Below are 11922 nucleotides of genomic sequence, written 5' to 3'. Positions count from 1 at the left end.
TGTGTTTGGTAGCGACTGTCCAACTCCAAGCTGTGAAACCCTTCATGGCATCACCACAAAGGCTCTAAAGCATTTGCTCCTGGAGATCTGGGAGCCCTGGGGCAGCGAAGATAACACCTGAGATAAGAATGGGAAGAGTGAAAGAAACCATGCCGGGATCCATAGTCAATATTCAAACAGTTAAGCAGAAAACTCAAGGCCCACAGAACAGGGACTGCTGTATTCTTTCACAGCTGCAGAGGCTTTAGAGACAGCCTGTTCTAGCCAGTAAAGATCAAGGCACAAGTTTATAAACACTGCTGCTAAGCTGAGATTCACAAAGCAACGCAGTGGGAGCTGATGCACATTTTACTCTCCTTTGAAAGCCTTGGCCGAGGACCCTGTCCAGCCCCACGCGACAGAGTAGCTGGCAGCGGGTGGGCACATTCTGCTGAGGCTCTGAAACCGAAAAAAGCGTTTCACATGACATCCCCAGTCCCTCGGCACCCAGCAGCACCCGCCCTGGCCAAGTATCGGATCTGACCCAAACCCTGCCCAGGCCAATGCTCCTTTCCTGCATTTTGAAACGGCCTCTCCAGCCCAAACACAGGGAAGAGACTTCAACTAGGTTAGCCCCAGACCGGTTTTCCCAAGGATGCTGTATTTTAGTCGGAGCCCCGACAGTGGGCTTGCTCTCCCTGGCAGGGAGCTCCTGCATCCCAATGACTCGCTAACCCGGGCTGTTAGATGGGGGCAAAAAAACTCCCTTGTGCACCCGAGAGCTGCATGGGGAAGACCATCACCCCTCCCGTGGCGCGGCAGAAGGAACTCGGGAACGCATTGAGGTGGGAGGGACTGCATTGTTGGGGGTTGCGCTGCTAGGGGTGCGGGAGGGTTTGCACTGTCGGAGGGGCTATGCTCGGGGGTCTGCGGAGTTCTCACTGTCGGGGGGTGTGGAGGGATGGGGATTTGCACTGCTGGCGGTGGGGGTGTGGAAGGATGGCCCTGGGCAGAGGGACGGCCCTGCTAGGGCTGAGAGGACGGGAGGGCTGGGGGTGCCGGCGGGGGGCTGGAAGCGCGCCCTGTTGATTTTGGGCAGCGCGCAGCCGCAGTGCGGACCGCCGGCGGGTACAAAGCGGCTGCGAGAGGAGTTTGCGGGCTCCCGGCGGTGCGGGCTGGCGGGGGGGCTGGAGTTTTGCGGGGCTCCCGAGCGCCCCACCACGACCACCACCACCTCCCCACCCCCCCGCCGGCGGCCGCGGCGGGGCCCGGAGGTGAGCGGCGGGGGATGCGGACGGGGTGGGCGGGGGGCGTTCGAGGGGGCGGTGCTGCCGCTGCCCCTCTGCCTGAACGGAGCAGCGCGCCCCGGGGGCAGCCGCGGGTCCCTCCGGCGAGGGGAGCGGGCAGCTTGCCGCGGCCGTGTCCCGCTGGCAGGGGGGCGGCAGGCCCGGTGGACCGGTGTGCGAGCGTGTCGCGGAGAGCTGGTGGTGCCGGTAGCCGCTGCCCGGTTTGAGTAGAAATGCGTGGTTTTGCCTAGGAGAGCACGGACGGGCGTCTTTTGTGCATCGCTGCACCTCGTCTCTACTTCGGAGCAGCCAAAGTGCATCGCAGCCCTTCTCAGGGTGCTCGTCTGACCGGTGAGCTCCGCGGAGCAGCCACGGAGCGCCCACCGAGGGCATCGGCGGCTCCCCCGGCCCTGAGCGCCGGCTGCCGCCTTCTTGCTCGCCCCGGCCTGGAAGTGCGGGTGGGGAGCGTCTGTTCAGGGCAGAGGAGTGGGACCGGGTACCAGCGTGTGGGGAGCGGGTCACATCCACAGCAGGAGTTGTGCATCGGTGATTTCTTTAAATCAGCTGTCTTGGATATAGTCTAACTTGTGAGCCGGCACTTATAAATAGACAGTAGAGAATTTTTTTTTTTTTGGGGGGGGGTAGAAGGGAGGTCTCAGGCTTTGATCAGCTTATGAATATGCTTTAACTTGGGCTGCTCTTAATGTATCTCAAAAATCTTTTAAAGATATCCTAAAGTGTTTGAAAACTGTCTCATTCCTTCTGAAACAAAGAACGTTGTGAGGCCCTGTAGCTTGATACACAGTTTTGTGTAAAAACTATTTCAGGCATAATTACAAGCCTCAATAATGACAGCAACTTTTTTGTGACTTCTTTGGCCCTGGGTTTCACATAAGACCAGACTTAGTTTAACTTTCTTGTACTAATGTTAAGTTCAGGTGTAGTGGGCTTCTTGTTAAGTCAAAGCTCTCAAACATTTCATTCACAGCAGAGCCCATCTGTTAGTTCCGTAGCTTAGTTGACAACCTTGTATCTCTGCTAGCCAAGAAAGGTGACCATGACAATTTGCGGATTAAAAATATTGGATATATCTTAATCTTTTATTTCACTCCTTCTAGCAGGGCAACTGGATCTGATTAAAGGTTGTGTGGGTGCATGTTTTGAAGGAAAAGATGAGATAACTGGGAGGAGGCTAATCAGGTTAGTGTGAGTTTTGAAAAGGCTAAGTTAATTTAATAAGCGCCCAAAGTGTGCAAAGAAAGCCCTGCAATTTTTGTTTAGGTGGGGTTTCAAACCCTAGGGAGTGCTGCTTGGGTCTTCAGGTCTGGAGTCAGATTTCCAAAGGGAGCAGGTGCCAGTGGGGCGCAGTGGGGCTGCCCCCCATCTATGTTGCAAGTGGCATCTCTGAAATCCTGTCTCTCTTCTGGCTGGGAACACTTGCCTTGTATTAGTGACTAGATAAAATGGGATCTTCCCTCAAAACTGCCTCTTCAAGAGAAGAGGAGGTGTCCTGCGGCAGGGAAACCCAGGCCCTTAATCTATTTTGAGCAAAAGAGGTTGCAGCTCCAGTGTATGAGGCACGGGAAGGCTTGGGTGTGGGAGATCCCGTGCAGTGCTGGGTGTGGAGAAACGTGGTCACACCAGCGCGGGGGGCAGCACCCCCCAGCAGCACAAGTACAACTCCAGCTGCCACAGAGTGGCTTGGGCAGAAGCGTCGGTGGATACAGGTTCTTGCGTGCCCCAGAATCTGTGGCTTTGCTGACCATGTACTTGGTGGGATTTAATGTTATGCTAAACTCTCTTTTTTCCCTTTGCCTGACATCACAGTGAGATTTTTCCATTTTTATTGCCAGAACACTGACTAGGTAGAAATTCATGAACTGAGGTGGATGGTTCTCTAGTGACAAACATGGTCCTGCCATTAAATAAATTACTGATGACCACTCTGGGTAATTTGGTGACACCTTCTGCAATACTTCAAACTATTATGTATTAGTTTTTGAATTTGTACATACCTGCTTTCTTTTGAGATTTGGGCTTTACTTTAAAATTGCACTGGAGAAACTGAGAATAAAAGTGGGTCCTTAGATTGAAAACTAGTGTGGATTGGGTTTATGTGGTGGTTTAGCGGGTATCTAAAAAAATCCTGCCTCCTTGGGAGAACTGGCAATACATGCATTTCTCATACCACAAATTACTTTTGTATGAGTTGAGTCTGTTTAGTTGCTCTCCCTCAGTATGTGTTTGTCTTTTCCCACACTGGCAGTTCTCTTGGCTTGTAAGCCTCTGGTACAGCTTGCCGTCTCAGTTTCTGCAGTGCCCTGTATGTCTAAATAATAGATGCTGAAAGTGAAATGGAAATGTCTAAATGAAGAATCTCTTTTGCAAATGATGCAGAGCCACCATGAAGAGCTGTCAGAAACAGGCAGCTGACCCTGCTTTTACTTAGTAAAGCATTAGTTGTTAACTGAGGACAGTTGCAAATTTTCTTGTGGTGTCAGCACCTATTGTAGTGGCAGGTCACAGAGAAGGAGGGTTTTTTTCCTAGTCATTTAGCTAATGGAATTGACTAATGGACCAAAGTGAGAGTTTCAGGCGTCGCTGCTTGGACTGTCCGATCCAACTCAATTTGGCTATGTGCTTTAGAAGGGGAAGAAACAGAACTTGCAAAGTGGCTTGAAAGCTTGTGTGTATATGCACGCATGGGTATGAATTTTACCTAACTTTTTGTTGGTTGTGGCAAGATAACAAATGTTAAGCTAATAAGTAGGTTATTGTGTCATAATGATGAGGAGAAATTTGTATGGAATTACAACATGAAGTAGCGATGAACAAGTTGCAAAAAGTTTCGATTCCACTTCTTAAAGATGCAGTAAATGTGGTTTACAGATGGCTTGACGTGCCAGCTGTGTTTTTTCACAGGATCTACTTGAAAAGTTTTTTTGTTTGAGCTATATAAAAATATAAAAAGTCACAATATCTTTTTATAAATCTGATGTAAGCTCTAAAATAAGTTTGTCTTGACTAGAGATTCAGTTTTATGGTCAAACTTATAAAGTGTTTCATTCTAGTGGGAAATGATTCATCTTAAAGTATCTTAATAGTATCTGTTTGTGTGGTAGAATAATTTGTGGTGCTGTAAAAAGGCATTTAGGCATCTCACGGAGAAATCTGGGAAACCACTTAGGCTTGTCAACTCTGACACTCCACAGTTACCTCTTGCTGCCATTATAGGTACTACATATCGAGGGGAAATAGCATGCAAATTATATGGCTGTTACCAGCTGTCAAAAGACTGGGACCTGAAGGGGAGTAATAATACATGTCAAGAAGGAAAAACCAGCATAATTCATTATTTTTTAGCAATTTATATATTTTATGCAGATGACTTCTAGCAGTGTTCTACTGTGAATCATACTCCAACATCTAGCTCATTCTCTAACTATGAATGCTGCCTGTGTGTTTTACTTTGGGAAACTGTGTCTGGAATCGTAGCAGCAGTGTTGAGACTTGTAGTTAAATCTGAATACTAGTTTAGGGCATATTTATATTTTTGCTCTGCCAAAGGTTCCCTGGCAAACTCTGCAAAATAGCAGAAAGATGTATATGATGGTAGTCACTTCTTCAGCGTTAAAGATTTACTTGTCTGTGATGAGGAAAACGGTGCTGCTGTGAATGCTGAAAAATATTTCTGAGCTTTGCTAGTAATGTAAATGCTTCTGTCATACAGAATGAATGGTAAGAGCATTTGATCTCACTTCCAGGCTGTCACAGGCCCTGGGTTCTTACCCCTGTATTAAGCCAAATGACTAGTTTGGCTAAAGCACAACTTAGAAGGCGGCATCCTGTTAGACTTAAAATGTTCCCACAGGCTTCCCTTGCAGTTCATACCAATTTTTTGTCTCTTTCTGTGCTCAAAAATGTTTCTGATTTCTAATTAGAGCTGTACTGGGGAAGGAGAGCTGACAATTAAACATGAGTCATGAATGCATGTTTTGAATGTCCCTTTAATTCTTTGGAGATGTGAGTAGACTGGAGACAGAGGAGCTGGACAAGAACAGTTGGAGCTTAATTGTGGGTAAGCAAATCTGTCAAATTGAGTCTGGCTTTTTTAAAAACCAAACTGCTGTTCATGTACTTGTAGTATGTACAGGCTCCCTATTGCAACAGGAGCCAGAACTAGACCCGATATCTGCTCTGGGTTGGAGGTCGTAACTGCATTTCCCTGAAACGAGGTGTCTGGTGATGGTGGTGGGTGGTGGGGCTGGCCCAGCCTGTTTCTGAGTGCAGGGATGTTGCCTCCCACGTGTTCCTCACACAGAGACAAGTGTCTGTGCCATTCTGAAGCACTGGGCTGTTGATGCATGGCACACAGACCCCAGGAGGAATAAGTGCCAGTGACAGAAGAGTCTCTTCCATGCAAAATACGGGCTGTTTCTCCATCTTCTCTGCAGTTGTGCGTGCCATGAGCTATAGGCATCTCTGACTTCTTGGTGCTGAGTGGTGGTTGATGTCCAGGAGGCCAGTGGGGACACCTCCTTGGGTCTCTTGGGCAAATGTTCCTATCACCATGCTTCCCAGGATGGGTCACTGGTCTGCTCTGGCTTGGTGGTCTTTTAAATCTGCTTCATCATGTGCCAGTGCTCTGAAGTAAAGGATCCCCTTCCTGGCTGTGTGTGCCCTGAGCTGCTGGTGGGGGATGCTGAGGAAATACAAAACGGTTTCACTGCAGCAGCTTTTGCAGAGCTGAAGTGCAGGCGTTACTGGCGAGTCCTTCACTGCACAAACATGCCCATTCCTCGTCCCAAGGACCTGGGGGAATCTACCATCTTCTCTGCCTAAAGGGTGATGATCAGTGCAGTTGCATGAAGCAGGAGTGGTCTGACAGGAGTGGATTGTGCTGGTGCTGTGTTTTCTGAGGAAGTGAAAACAGTCAAAATTTTGGTTATTGGATGAAACGCGAGCCCTGGTAAGGCTGCTTTGTACTGAGGCGTTTTGTACCAGAGACTTCGAGCAATGTGCAGTATCCATACACCTAAGACTGATGAGGGCTAATCTGTCCTTTACCTTATGTCTTGTATGGATCTGTAATTAGTGGACATTGACTTTTAAGCCCTAAGTCCCTGGATTTAATTGTTTTTTCTTCCTGAAGACTTTAATTAGTATTCCTAAGTGTAGCACCAGATAGGGCTCCTACCCGTACAAGTGGCCAATCCTTCTCTTGGTCCCATTGAGCTGGTAGGATTCATGGCTGCTGTGCAGTGATAATGATGTCTGTAGTGTGTGAGCGTGTGGACATTTCAGCCTCCCAACTACATAGCTTGATCATCCCTCCTTCTTGAGAGAAGGAGAAACACTGATTTAGCTTTTATGTGCCTTTTCCTATTTTACATAATTTTCCAGTCCCTTTCAGATAATGTTTGCATGGTTTGTTAAAAATAGAAGTGTTTTTTCAAAGCCTTTTTCATAATTTCTACATATTTCTGATCCCTCCCCAGTTCTGCAGTGTTGTTAATGGGGGGGGGGGAGAATGTTGCCCACATTGACTCAGATGATTTCGAACCGTAAATTCCTAAAGGGGCATCAGAATTGTTTCTCCTTTATTTGGCATCCATACAAACCCCTGCACCTCCTGGCTCTTTTCCGTTGACTACATCTGCCTGTGGTACAGGGGCTGCAGGTAGGCAGTAAATCTGCGCCTAGCTGAAAGCAGCCAGCTCTCCTCTTGTACTTTTGCTGCCAGCTCCTTTGTGATGGTGCTAATATTCATGTGGCTGTGGGACGAAACAGATCGGAGCACTGATCTGGCTGGAAATGAACCTGCTAAAATACACCCCCCAGGCTATTCTTTGTGTGCACAGCATCCCACGCACTGTGCCAGCCTAGCTGGAGAGGGTGGGAGACCTCTCAGCGGCAATATAGGCTCGTGTCAGAAATTAATAGGCATGAAATCATGGTACTATGATTCCGTCTCGAGTCCGCGAAGTGCTGGAGACCGAAGTGACGTGTTCTAAATTTCGGTCCGTTAATGACCATCTTGGCAGATGGTGATCAGAGGCATCCTGGGTCTGTGGGTGGGACTGGGAAAGCTCCTTGCCTGGCGTTTCATATTCATGCATACCACCAGCCTGCAGCCTGTGCATCTCAAAGGTGGAAAAGCATAGTTTAAAACAATGATTTCCCCGGAGTTATTCTGACTCTCCCCACCCCCCTTTTTTTTTTGAACTGCAACTATTTTCCCAGTTTAACGGCTGGGAGTCTCCCCTGGAGGGAGACAATGTCAGAGGTTGAATGTGTTTGTTTAGGTGCATAAACATGGCTGTGCATGGTGGGGCTTCTGTCACAGTGTTTTCATTCACTTCATGAGCTGTTAAATGAGAAAAGGATGGGCCTCATTCCTGAGCTATTTTGGAACAGCTGTGTCAAAAAACCCCCAAGGACCTCACACAATAGTGAACGCTCTGCAAATGTTGCTCTTTTCATCCCCGTCTCAGCATATGGTGATGCAGAGGATCTCTAAAAGTTGCTCTAAACTAATCTGGTTTCGACAGAGAAAGATACATGAGTGTTTTATGCGGCCCTTCAGTATTTCTCCAAAGAGAATTTGCCAAGAAGTGGCTTTTTAGTGTTTTAAAATTGGAGTATAGCAAGTAACAAAGGGCAGTCAAGATGTTGAGTATGAGACAAAAGAATGGGGACATGACCCATGCATAATTTTAAAATGAAACAATATTGCAGAGTTTGTCTCTGATTTCCAGACTTCTGACAGAAGAGAAATTGGAACAAAAGGGCTGGTAGGTCTTGTGTGTTTTGCAGCTTGGCAAAGGCAATTTAAGCCTTTGGGTTTTTCTCACCAGTGTTTTGTTACTAACCCAGCTGCCAGCAGACAGGTTGTACTGTTTTGAACTCCTTCTCTTCAGTATCCTTGCAATGTCAGTAGATTGATATATTAAGATACAATCCACTTCCCACTGCAATCCAGCTTTTGGAAGGCTGCACTAGAGCAGAGCTTTGCTTTTTTTCCTGGCTGCATGTACCTCAATAGACAGAGCAAAATATCTGCTGAGAGAAGATGTTGAGTTTAGCTGAATCTTTCTTCGGCGTAGGAACTGATGCTGGGGTCAATCCTGCTGTGGTTTGGTTTTGGTTTGGAATTTGACTTTTCACTCCAATTACCTACCGATAGACCAAAATGTACTTGCAATTCTGCAATAAATAACTTCAGTGTTCATTGTTTACCAATGTGCATTGTTTACCAACTTCAATGTGCATTTCAGATATCAAACCACGGTGAAACTCAGGCAGTTCATTCCTTGTGACCTGTCATGTAGCTAAGTCTGAGTGCGCAGCCCTTCAGGCTCCATTAGCATGAGTTAACTTTGTAATTGGGTTTCTGGGGCAGATGGGGACAGGAAGCAGAAGCAATTGGGCAGGCCAGGCTTAGCTTTTTTGTTTGGTGTGGTGGCAGTGCACAGGAGAGCAGAAGTAAAAGATGGGTGCAGAATGGCTGGAGAAATCCTAACAAAGTGGAGGACAGTTGTCAAAACTGCATATGGACGTTACGGAATATCATGCAGCTGTACCAAGGTAGGACTTTACAGCTATATCAAAGTAGAATTTCTATAGGTCCTGTGCTTTTCAGAGCCCTTCTCTTGCTCTCTTAAACCTGCTCTGTGTTCTCCAGCTTTCTGCCCATCTGGCAGTAACACCTTGTCTTGTAGAGACTGGCAACCAAAAATGGGCTTGCTGAGTGAAGAGCGGTTGTCACTCAGTTTTGAAACCACTTCTCAATTAAGATGTTAATAGAAATGTAAGTTTTAAAGTTGATCTAAACTCCATTCATAATCTCCAGTTTTCCACAAACAAACTGAAAAGCACACAATTTCAATTTTTGCTATAATTTCTCACAGTTTTAGCCCTTAGAGAGTTTTGCAGAAAGGCCAGTTTCAGCATTAAAACAAAACAAACCCCAACAAACTAACCATAAAATGTGATGGTTCTTGAGCAAGGGAGTTAGTTTTTCAGTTTCCTTTTTAAAGGCATTAAAGGTCATCTGTCTCTTTTCAGGTGTTCATTGTGGGTTTACATGAGTGGGAGTAGAACTAAGCTGCTTCATGGAATTTTTTTAAAACCACACTTCACATTTTTCAGTAAACAGCTTTGCTTTTAAAACAACTGTCTTTATCCCAAGGCTAATCTTAAGACTTACAAAAAGCAATACAAGAAAATATTTTTTAAGTTCCATTCCTTCCTGACATGTCGTGTTGAACTTGTTCTTAAACTTCTAAATTGCCTTTTCTCTCTTTTTTTTCTTTTTTTTTTTTTTTTACTGTTAAGCTCTTAAGGAGTTTTCTTTCCTCAGATGAATCTTAGTCTAATTCTGGCAATCCGGCAATTGCTGACTGCTTTCTCCACATGTGTACTTTACCAGCAGTCTGCTTGGACTCTGTTCTGTGGATGGCAAGTCGGTAACTTAGACAGATGAGAAAATCACCTGCAAGAAGGCCCTGAATGGAATCTGCCTGAACCCAGGAGGTGCTGAAAATGATGTAGGCATGATTAGCTGCAGTTGATGCGTCTCGTCAGCATCATTTAACCAGGCTGACAAACTTCGTGCGTGCTTTTTACTTTGCCCTTGCAATGTTGCAGGCAGTTTTACTCTTTATCAAGTAGACAAGGGCTCTTACGTGTGCCTGTATCTGGAGTGGGAAGTGCCTTAGTCTCAATCCTGATCCTCTTCTGTGATTTATCACTCGGTCTTTATCTATCTTTTGTGTTTTTCTTGTAGTTTCTCACCCCATCATTGCTGCTGCTTGTGACATCATCTTTTTAAGCAATGTGCGAGATCGTCACATCAATGAAAATACTAGTGGCTGCCGGGAGCCTTCTCAGCTGGAGAAATTTAAGGAAAACAAACCCTTCTTTGTGTCCGTGCGCACATCATGATTGTCACGAGTTGTGCGGTAGGCGTGCTAAGGAGATGATGTCGAGACCCAGCACTGGGAGGTGCCCGTTGGCCACCAGTGTGAGCCCCTCTGGGGTGGCTGCAGCAACAGACAGTGTTGGTTCACTGACTCTCTGATTGGACCGAGACATGTGGACTAAGAAAATATGGTACAAATAAAATGGAGTTGTTCAAGAACCTTAAAAATAGCAGGTGACTGAATATGTTCTTCGCACTGTAAGGAATTGTTGGTTTTGGCTGAAGTAGAGTTGGGAGGATTTCAGGTCTGTTTTATCTTTAGCAATTGCATCTTTTGTTAGCCTGGGGGAGAAAAGGCTTGTTGTTGTACAGCTTAAAATCAGATCTCTAGCTCAGGAAGTGTTAAGTGCATGTGTTTATTACTCTTAATGTTGGTATATTTTTCATGTCAGCAACTAGCCAAAAGGGGACCTGCAGTTTGTTTCAGCTGGTAGAAATCAATGACAGACAAGTTTACTGCAAAGTTGCATGTAAAGTTTTGTTTCTACAAGCACGGGCTGAGTGGGACAAGATGAGACCCTTTGCTGTTTTGCAGCCTGCAGTCGAGCCTTGCGACCCTGCCGCAGACCCCCCCTTAAAGGGAATCCTGCAGCTCTGCAGCAACCTCAGCTGCCTCTTGGTCTGGTGTTGTTACCCCTGCAACCTCTCCCATCCCTCCCTACGGGGCAGCAAACCCCCCAGCCCCAGGTCGGCATTGCTGACATTCCTGAGCGCTACGTGTGCCGGCGTGCCTCTGCCTGGCTGGTCCTCTGCCCCGGCTCCGAAACCACCGGCGGCTGTGCGAGCAGCCTGCCTGCTCCTGTCCTCCCTCAATATCCATCAGAGCCCCCCTTCCGGCATAGCTCACATTCCTCAGCCACGTTTCATTCGGGAGCATGTTTTGCTTTGGAGCCTGTTACTGCTTGGTGAAGGAGTTTCCTCGTAGCTGTATGTTAATGGAAGGGCAGTGATTTGCATCCCCCAGATTTAAGCACAGTTTAACATGGTTGGTGCGGTTTCCGGGTAGTTCCAGGTCTTTTTGGTGACTACAGCTGAGTAAGGAGAGTGTGCAGTCAGGGGGCCAGAGGTTTGGCTGTGCACGATCTGAAGGAGAGCCATGGAGTCCTGGAGGAGGCTCAGTGGGTGCTGGTGTCTCTGTGACTATTGTGTGGGGAGGAAGTTTCATTGTCATTTCAGTTAAAAGACCTTTTTTCCCTTCCTCCTTCAAGCAACTTGCTAATTTCCATCACAGAAGTGAGCCAAGGATGTCTCTACTTAGTAAGTTGCAGAAAATAAGATATCTTCAACTGTTTGAGTAAAAATGAGATGATTTATGAGTTGTTTTATGTGTACTGGTGCATTCAAGTATGACTGTTAATTGAACCAGTTAATTCTGTATTACTGCAACATCCAGTTACAGCCATTCTTGTATCAGTGCTGAGAGAGTCCCATTACAAGGAGGTGGACTGGCCTGCGATACTGGTGTTGCCCTGTAGAAGAACTGGCTAGGTATGTAAAGCCTTTTCCCCAGCACATCCAGTCTTCAGAGACACTGGGCTGATGTTCCCCATGTGCTACTAACGCTCTGTCTGACATTCTTTGAGCAAATAAAAAATAGCAATAAAATAATGTATTTATGCACAGCTAGGAGCACGATAGTGCTGGCACTTTGCACTTTCTGTCGTGCAGTAGCTG

General features: G+C 46.7%; 1 protein-coding gene across 1 annotated transcript in view; it reads left to right on the top strand.

The window, feature by feature from the left end:
• Positions 1 to 1219: 1219 nt before the first annotated feature.
• Positions 1220 to 11922, top strand: part of KANK1 (KN motif and ankyrin repeat domains 1) — a 127318-nt gene continuing 116615 nt past the window's right edge. Inside the window, exon 1 of the mRNA XM_065655941.1 lies at positions 1220 to 1253. The gene's annotated coding sequence lies outside the window, so the exon portion shown is untranslated. The remainder of the gene's footprint in view (positions 1254 to 11922) is intronic.

This window comes from Caloenas nicobarica, chromosome Z, assembly GCF_036013445.1.
Source record: "Caloenas nicobarica isolate bCalNic1 chromosome Z, bCalNic1.hap1, whole genome shotgun sequence".
Taxonomy (NCBI): domain Eukaryota; kingdom Metazoa; phylum Chordata; class Aves; order Columbiformes; family Columbidae; genus Caloenas; species Caloenas nicobarica.
This window is presented reverse-complemented; position numbering and strand designations above follow the sequence as displayed.